The 15,261-nt window shown below is 46.4% G+C and overlaps 1 protein-coding gene across 6 annotated transcripts in view; it reads left to right on the forward strand.

Annotated features, from left to right (window-relative positions):
- Window positions 1-194: 194 nt before the first annotated feature.
- Window positions 195-15,261, forward strand: part of LOC118302837 (C-myc promoter-binding protein-like) — a 62,271-nt gene continuing 47,204 nt past the window's right edge. For 3 of the 6 annotated variants that reach the window (XM_035629312.2, XM_035629313.2, XM_035629317.2), the window contains exon 1: window positions 195-519. The gene's annotated coding sequence lies outside the window, so the exon portion shown is untranslated. The remainder of the gene's footprint in view (window positions 520-15,261) is intronic. The other 3 variants (XM_035629314.2, XM_035629316.2, XM_035629315.2) reach the window with 1 other exon arrangement.

Raw genomic sequence — 15,261 nt, forward strand, 5'->3', positions numbered from 1 at the left:
TATATTTTTCCCTCCTTCCCCAAGAAGGCAAAACGACGGTTAAGACCCGCCCTCCTCCGCCTCTGATTGGCGGACCTCTTGATATTCTTCTCTACGCTCGCTCTTAACCAATCACCACTCGTCGTCCAACCCAACCTAACTACAAAGGCAAACGCCGTACTCAGCCAATCGGAAGCGGAGGAAGGCGGGACACTCTCCCGCTAATCCGAGGGAAGAAAAAGAAAAAAAAGAGAAAAGTTGGCTCGCACACACAGACGCACGCACACACACACAGACGCACGCACACAAACACGCACACGCACCGCCGAGTGATGCGCATCAGAGGCGGTTGTACGAGTGGATATACACACCGCGCCATGCCGATTGACACATAAGCGGGTGTACGCCGGCGTGTGCCCCCCTCTCCTCCACCAACACCGCCGGCTGTGATGAACCAGAGCCGGTAGACGACACCGGCCGCGAAGTGGAGCTCGTGTGTGCGAGAGGAAGCACATTTTCGGAAGGCTCACGAACCGGAGGGTGAGTAACGAGATGATGAGCCGCCACAGTGACCGCCTGGCTGGGGGCGCGGAGCGGGGCGGGCGGGGGGAGGCAGCGAACAGCTGCCCGCTGCTAACTCCGGCTAAGAGGAGCTGGACATGTCCTCACGCGCCCATTCTGGCACCTCATCTGTTTACATCGGCTTATATATATATATATATATATATAAATAATATATATAATATATATTATATATTGAATTAACTCGTTTAGTTGTCGCTAAAGGACAAATGTGCTCTTGAAATCGTTTGAAACGCGTGTGTGTGTGTGTGTGTCTGTCTCTGTCTGTCTCTGTCTGTGTGTGTGTGTGTGTGTGTCTGTCTGTCTGTGTGTGTGTGTGTGTGTGTGTCTGTCTCTGTCTGTCTCTGTCTGTGTGTGTGTGTGTGTCTGTCTGTCTGTGTGTGTGTGTGTGTGTGTGTGTGTGCGCGCGCGCGCGCTACAGGTTGTTTTACAGGTTGTTTTACAGTCAACGACAGATTCGTGAATATGTGGTGATGTGTGTGTCTGTCTGCTTTGACCATTAACGCCAGCTCGGTCGTTCAGAGCTCAAAATAACCGTGCACACACACACACACACACACACACACACACACACACACACACACACACACACACACACACACACACACACACACACACTCTCTCTCTCTCTCTCTCTCTGCGTGCACATCCATATGACTCTGATATTTTAGGTTGCTGGGTTCAGCCTCTCACTTGCGGTTCATTTTGTGCAGTGACATAAGAGCTGCAGGGGGGAGTCATCTCATGTGGAGGCTTCAAAGAAAAGAGAAGCTGGTGCAACGTTAGTCGATTAGTCAACAAATATAGGAATAAACGGTTAACTGGTTAAAAAAAAATCAACTAATCATTAGTCATTTTTCAATCAAAAGTGGCAAAACATGGCTGCAAAAATATGAAGACGTCGTGCTTTTCTTAACGCGTCCGTACTACTTTCTGCAACTCTGTAAACAATTAATAGATTTAATCGAGAAAGTTAAAGAAAGAAATGTAAAACAGGCTCCGTAAATCATAAACGGAAAGAAATGGTGCGGACCGCACCACTCAACACTGCCAGTGCAGTTTGTAAACATCACTCGTCGACACCTTAAGAAACCTTGGCACTGCAACTCCGCAGCTGTGGCCAGAGCAGTAAATTCACAACAACAACAACAACAAAGAGCGGAACAAGCTTTCTCCAGAACCCTACTACTGCCCCTTTAATCGATAATGAAAATAATTCTTAGCTGGTCTGTTGTTGTACGACAAAAACCAGAGTTCCGTCAAGGAGAAAGGCTCGTGCAAAAACGGCGTGTTCGTCTGGCGGAATGTTTTCTGATGTTGTGCAAAATGATGCATCACTGCGCAGAAGGTTCAGGCAGCAAAAGGGTTTTGAGTTACCAGTTAACCGTCGTGCACAGTTTCTCCAGGTCTTTTTGGCAGGTAGTCTGTCCCCAGGCGTCTTGGAGATCTTGCCACACTTCCTACAGATCTCGGCCGCTTCAGGCCATGTCCGCTCCGATATGTTTTAGTTTTCAAAATGCATCACTCTTTTGCCTTTGTTTACACCCGGTGGTGTTGGGAACGTCGCTGCTGTCGCTGTCAGGGACTGAAAACTGCCGGGGGATCACATTTTGACTGCATTGACTGGGTCTTAGTCTAAAGCTCTACAGTCTGTACATTTTCCTGAAATTAGGGGTGTGGTGTGTGTGAGAAAATGCAAATGACCTGCATTCGTTGCTCCGCACATTTTAGGGAACTTTTTCTACCAGCAGACCCCCATTGAAATTTCAGGAAAAAAATAATAATAATAATAATAAATTGAGCAAGAGGGCCTGTTGACGAATGTAAACAAAAATGATCGTCATGTCCTGCCTCCTGCTGCACTACCCACACATCAAGCAATGTTCTGGCAATTTTCCCGTCGGTGGGACTGCGTCCTACTCGGACAACTTCCACGTTCGTCGAATGAAAAAGGCAAATATCAGACTAATTCCGTGCCTAATATTCTGGAAATTTCGCAGAATTCATGTCTAAAAAAAAAATCCAGCTTTATTATAAACCATAACCCGAAAACAGTTCCACCTTGCTGTCACCGGCGTAGGTAAAGAAATCCCAGCCCTTACCTTTTCTTTTAGCTTGTTCCTCGTTATTTTTGTATTTTTCTACAACTAATCCACTGATGGCAGAGTGGACGGTCTACTTCCTGTTTACACTGGCACACGCATGTTCAGTATGTACGTGAATAGACGCGTGATATACATTTTTTAAGTTTGCTTATATGGTTGGGGATTACGTCAGAGTCGAAGCTAAAATGCTCATCTGGATGTGGATGCAGCCTCACGTACACTGATCGCAGACTGACTCCATGACGTCGAGACGAGCTGGAGATCGTCGCGTCTGCTGCTGGAACTCCTTGTTCCTCTCGTCTCTGATGATGATGGTTCTTCGTGTTCGGGTTCACCTCACCATCCACTGCAGAAATGAGTTGGAGACCGTTCGGGCGCCTTCATGATGTCAGTGCATGAGTTATAAGAATGTGGTGAAAAATACCACTGTGCAAAACAAAGAGGAAACCGAGACGTAAACAGTTCAGTTGGTGGACAGGAGCAGTGGTGACATTCTGGAGGTTAACCCCCTCTCCCCCCCTCCTCCTCCTCCTCCACAAGAGAAAGAATTCCCCTCGCATCGCTCAGCGGTGTCGCACATGACAGGCAAGTCTGGTCCAATTCTGCATGTGACAAAAATACTCTGAAGCCTGTCATTTTGAAAACCTCCGCTCCACATACCAGGAAGGTAACCGACACTGTACTCACCGTATTAATCTTCTGCCTCCTCTTTTTCTTCCACACACCACGGTATTCCTCATGGCCGGATTATGTCGCTGTGTGTGTGTGTGAGTGCGAATGATGGACGGGATGTTTGCGTGCTGTGTTTTGTTTTGCCTTGTCTGTTCATGTTCGGAGGGCAGAGGGGACGCACGGCTGCAATGCCAGATTGGAGGAAAAGGGGAAAAAAATGTTTTAAAAATGAAGATGCTGCCGTCTGGCACACGAGCTGAATTGCCAGGGCCTGGTTGGGTTGGGTGCTCGACTTTAGCCGTGCAGACTTGTGCAGGTCCCAGGAAGGAGGATTTACAGCCGCGATGTAAAAGATCAGAGAGGCAGACAGGCAGACGGTGTCAGGCTGAGCTGACTGAAGACTTCAGGTATAATACGCTCGGTGACCCTGGTTCCTCCTCCCCTGACACACACACACACACACACACACACACGCCCTCAGGGTCAGTTGTCTGCCGTCCGACCATAACTGACTCCAAATGTGCCCTCGCTGTGGCAGCGACGGTTCTGACACCCGAGGCGCAGGACGCGTGTCATTCCCAACATCTTGCATCATTCAGTGAACACAAACAACGTGAGGGGGGGGAGTCGCTCCATAGGGCCGTCAGTTACAGAATGTGGCTGCTCACCCCCGTCAGGCTTAATGCTGCGTTCACACCAAAACGCAAAGCATATGTTCATGTTGCGTTACTCGTGCCACTGGATCGTTTCTATGTACTCTATGAAAAATAATCGTTAGTTGCAGCCCTACCAGTCTACTTCACATTTGTGTTATTTGCGTCGCCCGGCGCTGTTGACTTTGTATGTGATCTCATTGCGAGAAACATTTTGGCGTGAGGGATTTTTTTTTTATTGTTTTGATCATTTTAGTAAAGACGCTGCTCGTTATGGCACAACGCCGCTAAGGACGCAGGCACTTCTCCTGAGGAAGTTGTCAACACCACCTCGGAGATGACGGAGGAGAAGAAAGAAGTGTGACACACGGAAGCTCCTACTTCCTTCTCTGGCTCCTAGCGTCAACTCACGTTAGCAGCGTCAGCATCTCGCAGGTTCACTTTTGTTTCGTCGTCTTCTATCGCTCTCCCGTTGCGCCTTGCGTTTGTTCCTCCGTCACCATGATTATTTTTGTCTCTTGCGAGGTTGAGCTGGTTTAGTCGACTCGGCTGCTCCGCCGTCGGCCATTTCCGTCACTGGGGACGGACACTGTGAGAGCGCGATCGTCTTCTTTGTTTTGGTTGCGCCGCCGGCGACGCAGCTCTTTTGTGCCCTAAATCGAGACGCCATTTTTCTGCAAAAACCTCCAGAGATTAACACAGAGAAAACAAAACTTCTAGGACCAATATAAGCGCGGCTTGTGTCATTCTTCTATCCCCATTACAGTGTGCAATCAACATCATAATGACAGTGTCGGAGGTGAAAGGCCGTATCCAGACCGTTTGCTCCGACCGCCAGTTTGACGTCGGTATTCCTGCACTTTCTCGCCCGAGACTCATTGTTGACACTGACTCTCGCAATTAACGAAGCCCGGCGTTCAGAGAACACGCTAATAGGTTCGTTGCTTTCCAGGAGTTATCATGCAACAATAGCAGCGGTGGTGATGTAGACGAGCCTGGAGGCTGCGGGACGTTATAGTGAAGAACAATATCGCCTAATTTAGTCTCTGAGGATGTGCGGCAACAGTTTTACACTGATGGTCAAATCAGAAGGGTCAATTACCAGCGCCCTGGATTCCTCCCCCAGCAGCCACGTGTCGTATTCAGCGGTTTACACTTACAGTCGCGGGCAGCGTAGGAGAGCCACAGAGCAAGAGATGTCACTGCTGAAATATTGGTGCCAGTCGGGGACCGTGTGCACGATACCGAAACAGTTTGTTGCCGTCTGAACATAATCACAGCTGCTGTGGAGACATGCGGTGGTCGCCGGTGTCCAGGCCACCGCCACGTGCCCAGTACAACACGAGCAGCTGGCGTTGGTTTCCCTTCAAGGATCGAGAAAGTAAATAAACGCCCGAGCAGACTGTTCGCTTCCCAGCTCCGCAGATTTTGAGCATGAGGAAATGTTTATATTGGAATCTTCAGGCCCCCAGACAATCACGGACGTTCTGGGTGAATCTGCGTGGCCGTCGTTTTGTCAACAGTGGTCACGATCGTACCTGGATGCCATTGTTTCAGGAAGAGACGATAGCCTTTCCTAGGCTTTTGTTCAAACCCTCCAGATCTCCTGAGCCTTGTGTGTTCTCGGCCGTCGCAGCGTCTCCTCTGTGAGGCCGACGGGCTCCACGCCGCTGCCGCATGTTGCTGCATAAAGCCGCTGAAAATGAAGTGTTCAGACACGAAGGGAGGAAAAATACAGACTCTCCGTGAGCTCTGGTGCTCCTCATGATCATGCACGAAAACGTTCAGCGGTCTCTCACTTTCGTAGCGATGTACGACTGGCGCATCGCATCGGCTGTCAACAATTCATGTTGATCCTGTGAGAGACTTGATGACCAGCTTGAATCAAACAGGGCTGTTTGTTTGGTGTGTTTGTTCTCCGCACGCCACGGTCACGACTTCTCAAGGATACTTTCTGAGGGAAGATCCTCCTCTCTGCAACAGATCGGTGCACCATTCGAGTGAACTATGGCTGCAACTAACGATTATTTTCCTAATCGATTAATCTGTCGATTTTTTTCTCGAATAATCGATTAGTTGTTTTTCCCCAGCACCCCGATATTCAGCTTACTGTCGTAGAGGAGCAAAGAAACCGGAAAATATTCACATTTAAGAAGCTGAAATCAGAGAATTTTGACTTTTCAAAAAAAAATTAAACTACTTGAACCGATCAATCGATTATCAAAATAGTTGCCAATTAATTTAGTAGTCGATTACTAATCAATTAACTGTTGCAGCTCCAGAGTGAACTGAGTGTTTCTTTAGTCCGTCAGGTCACTGTCAGTGGTGTCATTCTCCCAACTGCCTCTAATTTAGGATTAATAACTTTTTATTTTTGAGCCAAGCTCAAGAAAAAGTGTAACTATTTGATCGGACTTGGCAAGAAAAACCAAACTCAACTCTCCTTTCTGTTTAAATCCTTTAACAAAATTAACCAAACCTCTCGAAAGTTATTTTTTTTATTGTTCTAACACTGAGAGGTGAACAGGAAACTTTTATAAATCAAACAATGAATAAATTACAAAAAGAATTTGAAATACGTAATTTGATCTGGTATTGTGAAAAATAAGATTTGCATCAATAAGTTTTGAGTTATTAGTCCAAACAAGAGTTTTCTCAAAAATGCACTGAGGCTCAAAAATAATACAAAATAATAAGCTGAACTGATGTTTCAGTGACGTGAAGAATTCTTGATAAAAGCAGGATATATATATATATATATATATATATGTATATATATATATATATATATATATATATAAATCACAGCACTGTGTGGTTTTTATGCACGATGTGGCCAAAAGAGAAGCTGCTATTGATCTGCACACAGAACAACTGGGAGCAGGATTACGTTGTTCCCTGGGAATCACCGTCCACAAACACTCATTAGCCGTGAGATCAGAGTATCGCCTGCAGGCAGGATGTGGGTGGCATCTGATGTTGGAGAGATGAAATTGGGGCGTTGGGCACTGATCTCATCCTCTGAAAAGCAGGGGTGGGGAACCGGCCGTGGGCCATTTCAACTCCTACAAGATCTTCTGCTGGCCAAACTGAATTACTAAAAAAGGGTATATGTCGCTCTAACCTCTCTAATGCGATGGCTGGATGATGGTGATGATGATGGTGATGATGATGGTGATGATGCTACCGGCAGCTGGTAGCATCATCTTTACGAACGTACAGGAACCTTTGGGGGCGGGGCTTGTGGGGCCGAAGATGCCCGATTGGTTTTGGTGCTCTGGCGTTTTTATTTGAACTCCACAATAGCTCGGAAGATCTGTGTCCTTACTTGAAGTGGAGCATCCGATCAACAGTACCACGATTTTATTCTCCTCCGTGTTTGCTGTTGTCGTCGCGTCGCTCGATTTATTTAGCGCCATCGTCGTTGGATGGACTTCTGCATTACCACCACCTGCTGGACTGGAGGGGCACAGCTTGTCGTGGCCGATGGTTGTTCAGACATCAGCAGTATAACTAGCCAAATCTCCTTTGACCTTTGGAAATGCAGACAAACAACGGACTGTCGGAAAAAAGTTTCTAGGACTAAATGTTCCAGGTCGGAACTTATATCGGGTTCGTTGAGACAAATTGACACAAACAATTTTACATTACTAAGGAATCTTTTCAAATGGTTATGAATAACTGATTGCTTGAGTTTTCAAGAAATTGGAAAAATGTATATACTGCACTGTATACATAATTTGCAATAGTTCATAATTTGAATGAAATTACTGAAAAACTACACCGACAGTTGCTTAACAATTTCTAGAAAAATTGAATTCTAGCACTTGTACATTTGCCAGCAGCAGAACAACACGGGGGATCGCTGTCTCTCTCCACCTGCAGATGGACGTCCAAATAAAAATTCAAATTCATTAGACATTAAGTTGGAAAAAATAATTTGGAATTCATATTAAAGTCAGATTCACTGCTCCGCTCCACTGTGAGGACACTCTCTCGTAGGTTTTCCACAGTCGAGTCTCCACTCCGGTGACGACAGCTGTAATTGTCCAATTCTCACATTTAATCTGCCGCCGCCCGCCGCCGCGTGGTCCACTGGACTCTCAAGGGCTAAAGGATTATCTTCTCTTTCTTCTCATCACCCAGACAGAAATGGCCGCTTATCATTAGGGAGACAAAAGACGTGACTAAATAAGAAGTGCCGGACTCCACAAAAGTTTTTTTTTAACAAAGAGGTCACAGCGGGAAATCAAACCCCTTCGTGTTCATACAAATCCCCAGGTCTCTGTGTGGAAGACGCACCACCGACCTGCCAACTACAGGGAATTAAAAGATCAGGCCCGGAGAGTCGGCGGGTTGGCGAGATCGAGTTTCCCTGCAGACACGTTATCACTTCCCACAGGGCTCCACATCCCCGTGCTAATACTGCACACAGAGCCAGCACGGCAACAACCTCTTATTTGGTTCTGAAGCCTGGGAATTATGATAGCAGAGTTGACTGTAGCGTGATATCCACGCACTCGTCGGTTCTCAAACTTTTCACTGGCACGCCCCCCTCTCGGGAGGTGGAAAAAAGTTCACGACCCCATCACCCCATAATTGTTTTACCAACGAGGAAGCAGCTAAGAAAAAGGGCCCAAGTTGAATTTTTGTGGGCGGAAAAATTGGTTATTTTCACGAAATACATTCGATCCATTGATCTTAATCCCACGCCATTGCAATTACTTTTTATGCCGAGATAATGGCTCGCAGTTGTTGACGTAAATGTCTCTGACATGGAGTTAAGAATCAGTAAAACAAAAATAAGGTTTACAGGAGGCAGAAACAACGGGTGTCATCTGATTTCAGACAGCAGGTAGAGCATCTGACTAATATGTGATGACAGAATTAAAAAGAAGTCCTGTACTGAATCCCGAACTAAAGTGGCCCGGGTTCTCGTGACTGAGTGTATCGCACATTCACACCAGATGTGACGTACCACCAGCAGAAATGTATGCGCTGCTAACTCCGATATTGGTTCATTTCACATTTATTGCGACTTGAATTTTTCGTTCCCACCCAACGCCAAGCAATATTGTTGTGTCTCGACCTTTGGCCGCCGAAACATTTATATTCACTCGCGTGAGTAAACACAACCAGAGGATATCTGCCCGTTCTCTGTCGCACGTGGACGTCAGTGACATCGGAATAATCGCGACGCTAATTGGCTTTAGCGACACCGTGTTGCGCAGATGTTTCGCTTGAGTTCAAATATTTCTAAGCCAGCGAATGATGAGACTTGGTGTTTTTCCTTCGTTGTTGTTTTCCCCCCCAGATGTAATCAAGAGATGTTAATGGGATCAGGTTGACTTTGTCTCCTGCTGCTGCGTCTCCATCCATCATGGTTACGGCGTAATCACCCGTAACCAACACATCAGCGGCTCCTGCTCGTACCAAGAGGGAAAGAGTTGCATTTCAAAACTGCTTTCTAAGTTTAGATCAAGACCTTTTGTTTTTAAAGGTCCTTTGTATGCACATTGTTGGTGTTACTCTGATGCACTTTGACGCACCACTAGCATATTCATGCTTTGTATAAGTTTGACCCCAGCAGAGCACAAACTGCGAACCCTGACGTTGTTATTTCCATTTCTTTAATCGCCCACCGACGCTCCTCTGCCTTTTTGATTTGTGACATTAGACACATCACTGCAACTTGAGAAAACACACGCAAATATACAAAACACAAGCAAACTAAGAAAACATCTTCATCAATTTTACAACACATTACGGCAAAGCGCTGCAAACACTAAACACAACACAGATTACGAAAAGAGCTGCAAAGGCCGCAACACAGATTACGAAAAATCGCTGCAAAGACCCCAACACATTACGAAAAGGCGCTGCAAAGACTTTAACAATTCACACTACGATGAAGCACTGCAAGGACCGCAACGCTCGTTGTTGACGCGGACTGTCACTCAGAGCCATTAAGGTTCTCTTTCCGTCAGTGGTGTTGGAAACTGCGATCAAAAGTAGAGTGATTTAAAAAGTCAGTGTCCAGACGTGTGCACCATGTTCAAGTGTCCTCTGGAAACACTTTTGTGTCGCTGCGGCCCAGTCGCAGCGCCTTTCCGTAACGTGTTGTGTTGCGGCCCATTTGCACCGTCTCTTTCTAAACGCTGCGCACGTGTCGTCACACTGATGAAGACGTTTCTCTTCTGTCGCAGCGCTGCGAGCTCTCAGGGCCGCCGTGCGTTGCTCATGTGAAGCAGCGAGACCTCGGCGTCTGACCCTCGGCGTCGTCCTCCCGCCTCCACACTTTCTCCGTCTTTGAAGGACTCGTGTGAAGTGGCGGCGAGTTACTCGGGAGGTAGGACGAGCGCCGCAGCTGCAGCCTCTCTGGGACGGCTGCTCCCGCGTTGACCGGCCGCTGCAGATATCTTCTGTTTCCTTGTTGTTTGCTTTGCATGCCCCTCGCTTATTCAACCTCTCGCCAAATGCCTCGCCGTCATACTGAGGTGTCGTAGACCACTTTTGTTCTTTGCAGATTTGGAATACGTGCAGGGCTACGTTATCCCTTTCCAGTTGCACTGGCCGCAGCCCGCATGGTTCGCAAAGACAGCGATTCCCTTCCTTGTCCTTCCTACACCTTGTTAGAAAATGAAACGCCAGTAAAATGAGAGGTGGTTGTGAGAAAAGGTTGACTTCATTAGTCCCGTAGGGGGAATTTGTTTCAGTGTGAAAAATGCACTGCTGCACATGCACACACACACACACACACACACACACACAAGCTGACAGCTGCAAGTTTAGTCCCATATCTAATAAAAACACTATGTTGACAAAGGTTAATGCGTCCTAATGATGCTTAATGTTGATTGAAGTGCATTAGAGGTAAATCGATTAGTAATCGACTACAAAATTAATCGCCACACTATTTTGACAATCGGTTCAAGTAGTTTTTAGGTTCTTTCAGGTGATTTTTTCTTCTGGTTTCTTTGCACCTCTGTGTTTTGCATGATATTACACTCGTTTTGCTGACTTACAATCCTACATTTTTTCGACACATCAGAGGTCGGCAGGTAGCATTAAGAACCTTGCCTAAGGGCCCATGCTGGATTTTTTCCCCCAGCCATATCCTGACCAGGAAATCGAACCCTGACCTTCTGTACCAAAGTCAGCGATTAGAAATCGAAAAACTAAATTAATCGCCAACTATTTTGATAATCGATTAATCGCTCCAAGTAGTTTTTATGAAGAAAAAAAAAAGTCCAGATTCTCTGATTTCAGCTTCTTCAATGTGAATATGTTCTGGTTTCTTTGCTCCTCTGTGACAGTGAACTGAACATCTTTGGTGTGTGGACGAAACAAAACATCATGTGAATTTTGGGAAACACGATGGACATTTTCCACCATTTCATGAACCAAAGAGCTAATTGATTGATCGAGAAAATAATCAACATGTTAATCGATGCAGCCCTCAAGTGCAAATTTAGTGCCTGTTGTTTGGTATTTAAACTGTCAGTGACACCAGGAAGAACATGGTTATCTGCCACGGAGCCAATTTCCTGCAGAAACAATCATCTCACAGCTTCAGCGTCTAAAGTTTGTTAATTCCTGTGTGGATATCCAACTTCTGTTCACGTCCGTGTTACATCGTTGCTGTTGTACGACGTGACAGTTTACTGGATGCAGCCGCAGTAACTTCTTATATCAATCACATTTCGTTCACGGGGTCACGCGAGAACTCACGTTACAAAGTTGTTGTTTTTTTACACGTCAGAAATCGGTTCTTTCTCACATGGATCGTCTTTCCTCCGAGACGCCGCTACATGACCGCGCGATGCAGCGAGAAGCCGCGGCGAGGCCAAAAAACGAAAAAAAACCCGCCCGCCCCCTCTGGGGCTAACTGGAAGCAGATGCTCTGGCTGAGCGAGGCTTCCTACCGGCTCGTGTTTGTGTTCTCGAGCACATTCCTCTTTGCACCTCCTCCACGTGTCGGGCCCTGCCGGGGGCCATCTCGCCGCCGGACGTCTGTGCAGCTGGCGGCCGGGGCCGCGGCTGGAGTCTTTCAAAAAAAAAAAAAAAGACGAGAGCGTCCCCGTCGGTGGGTTTTTCCGGACAGCTGGAAGTCGTTCCCCTCTGTCACGTTGGCTTGAACAAAACTAAAAACCCACGTGGAAGCAAACCTCCGAGGCCTGGTTGGGTCTTGGACGTCCTATCGAACTCGTCCCTCAAGTCCTGCTGTGGTTCATAAGTCAGGGGGTTTGGGCTGGGAGGGCCTGAGCCCCGTGGTCCGTTTCCCTTTTTGTTTCTCTGGCTCCCACGCGGCTCCATGTCCCGTGTGATCACCGTGGAGAGGAGTCGGACTGACGCCGAGTCACGGCATAAGCGTTCAGGTTCCGCGGCGTCTCGGGGAAAAACCCCGAGAGCCTTGGCGCTCCGTGTAGCGAACGACTCCACCGCCACGTCATAAATGATTCATAAAAACATTTCCTGTAGTGCCTCAGGACCCCTGTGAAGGAACCCGGTAACCTTTTTTAAAAGAGGCCTGCGGCCCCGAACACATCCTCTCTTAAAAGACTTCTCTCTCTCTCTCTGGGCGTTCACCTCCAGACCAAGTCGAGGTCACACTGCCAGGGGAGAAGTGGGCCAGCCAGCAAGTTCAAGATGTTTAGAATTAGACCACTAATAAGCCGAGATGAGGATTTTTAAAAGATTCTCGTGTGTCAGGCAACGGTGTCCAGACTGTTCTTCTTGCAGAACCCCATAGATCCTTACGATCACCAGAAGTGCAGGGAAGCAGGAACTGTAAAAATGTAGAATTCATTATTCATCCTCACCTGTGAACTCTGCGCTGTTGATTTTCTTCTATTCTAGAAATATAGGGCAGGCACAGAGACAAGGGAGGAGGTGTGATGTCAGTGGGAGTCCAGGATTGGCCCACTTATCCTCTGTGTGTGTGTACACGTACAGCTATGTGTGTGTGTGTGTGTGTGTGTGTGTGTGTGTGTGTGTGTGTGTGTGTGTGTGTGTGTGTGTGTGTGTGTGTGTGTGTGTGTGTGTGTGTGTGTGTGTGTGTGTGTGTGTGTGTGTGTGTGTGTGTGTGTGTGTGTGTGTGTGTGTGTGTGTGTGTGTGTGTGTGTTTGATCCTTGTGTAATAATTGGTTAGCATAGTATTATTAGCAGGCCGACAACGTGACCTGAGCGTTGCCGTGTCGGCGTTCTTTGGCTCATCGTGTCGCTCTGTGGTGATCGGTGTCACCTCCTGTCGGAGAGCCGTCAGGAGGACTGTGATGAACTGGGTCAGCAGCTTTTTCTTCACTGGACTTGCTGTTCTCTCCCTTAAAACTTTACACCAAGTCTGGGTCTCGTGCAAAATCCCTCCGGGTCGAAGAAGCAGCAGTGATTCACAAGAAACGATGCAGCACCGGGCATGTTATTACACATTGCATATGGTTTATGGTTAGTTTGTTTTTATTGTTGATTCGATCCAGTTTTAAATTACATCATATATATCAAAGGAGTTTTACATAATGGGCCCCAAAAATCTTTATTTGGTGCCCATTATGTATGTATGTATATATATATATATATATATATATATATATACTCTTAATCTGTCAATGTTTCCAATACATCCTTCCTTTGTCAAACCTTTATGACAAAGAAATGTAATTAAGGCTAAACATAAATGAACAAAAAAAAAATGTCATATTGGTAAACATAAGCGCTGATACTGATATATGTCTGTATCAGTCGAGCTTTAGACTTTATTATAGAGAGAAACCCTACAGTTCCCACAGTGAGTCAGTACTTTGCTGAATTCACATCATACAACTCTGGTTGGGTTTAGGGAAGAGAAATGAGGAACTGTTGTGTAACTGTTGGGTTTAAGCGCTGGTTGTTGTAATAATGATAATAATAGTTGATTAGCAGTAGTATTGGTGGCAGATCTGGATCCTGCAGATCTGGATCCTGCAGATACCTGCAGAATGAGAACAGAGAGGAAAAGCACAGAGTGCAGGAGGAGATGGAAAAACACAAAGTGAAAGAAGTGTGACATAAATACAGTTTTAAATTGACTTTTCACTTCCTATTCCTCCTGTAGCTGTTTCTGCCGCACCATCAGAAGCAGTGACGACAGTGATGAAAGCTAGAATCAGGGTTGTTATGTTAAACACCTCTATCCTGGATCACATGATGACGACTTTAAATTAGAAGATGTGAAGCGTATTTTAAAAGAGCTGCGGTTCCTCTTGCGTCAGCATCTGCTTTAAGGTTTCTTTTTCTATTTCGTCAATTTTTTCCCATTCCGCTCAATTGCCAAGTAAAACATTGTCTGGAAGAGAAGTGAACACACATCCCATGTGTCCCACATCCTGTCCAGCGTGTTCGAGGGACGGTCATGAGGCTGCTCTGTGTGTCGGGACAGGAAGTTCAAACGCAGCGGTGCTGCTGGTGCTGCTGGTCGTGGACTCCGGATGCTGTGCAGATGCGTTGCGAGCTCGCAGCGAAGGCGTTTAGATTTGAAAATGTCCGATGAGGTCTGAAAGTCTTGATGCAGTGAGGAGGAATTGGATGGAACCAAGACGCCCGAGGCTTCCCGCTGACCACACATCGGTGAACCGGCGTTTTCTCACCGTCCGTCAGTATTTGGGACTTGAAACATAAGTCGCTCGTTGTTTGAGTCAATGACCCTGCAAACATAATTTCATTATACAGCTTTAGATATATGAGTGTAAAACAAAAACATTGTCTCCGTCAAAGATTGTTTCACAAACAGCTGAAACCCTGGTGTGGAAGAAAATACACAAACCAATGTTTGTGTACTGTTCTGTTCTGAGTCTCATCTGCATGATTCAATATCAAATATCAAACTTTTCTGTTTTCCTATTTGTGCTCCTTCCTTATGGACGGATCAAAAAGACACAAAGATGCAGATGGAGGATTTTCTCTGGCAGCGGTCTCATCCTCCTTTTTGACAGGTTGCCGTGGTGACAGCTGGAGTCTAGCTCCTATTAGCATCACGTGTTTTTTTTTTTTTTTTTTTCACCTGTCCCCAGAGCCAACACATTGACACAAACACACACACACACACACACACACACACACACACACACAAACCCTCTTACTGTATGCGGTTGGAATCGCAGGCCCTGTCCGGTTGAATTACTCCGAAATAAACTGGGGCTAAAACTATTGGATTCAAAAGAGTTCTGTTTGCAATGATACGACCGTCTGGGTGAGATGATGATCTATAGCATCTATTTATCATCCATGCGTCATTC

The sequence above is a fragment of the Scophthalmus maximus genome, chromosome 4 (genome assembly GCF_022379125.1).
Source record: "Scophthalmus maximus strain ysfricsl-2021 chromosome 4, ASM2237912v1, whole genome shotgun sequence".
Classification (NCBI taxonomy): Eukaryota; Metazoa; Chordata; class Actinopteri; order Pleuronectiformes; family Scophthalmidae; genus Scophthalmus; species Scophthalmus maximus.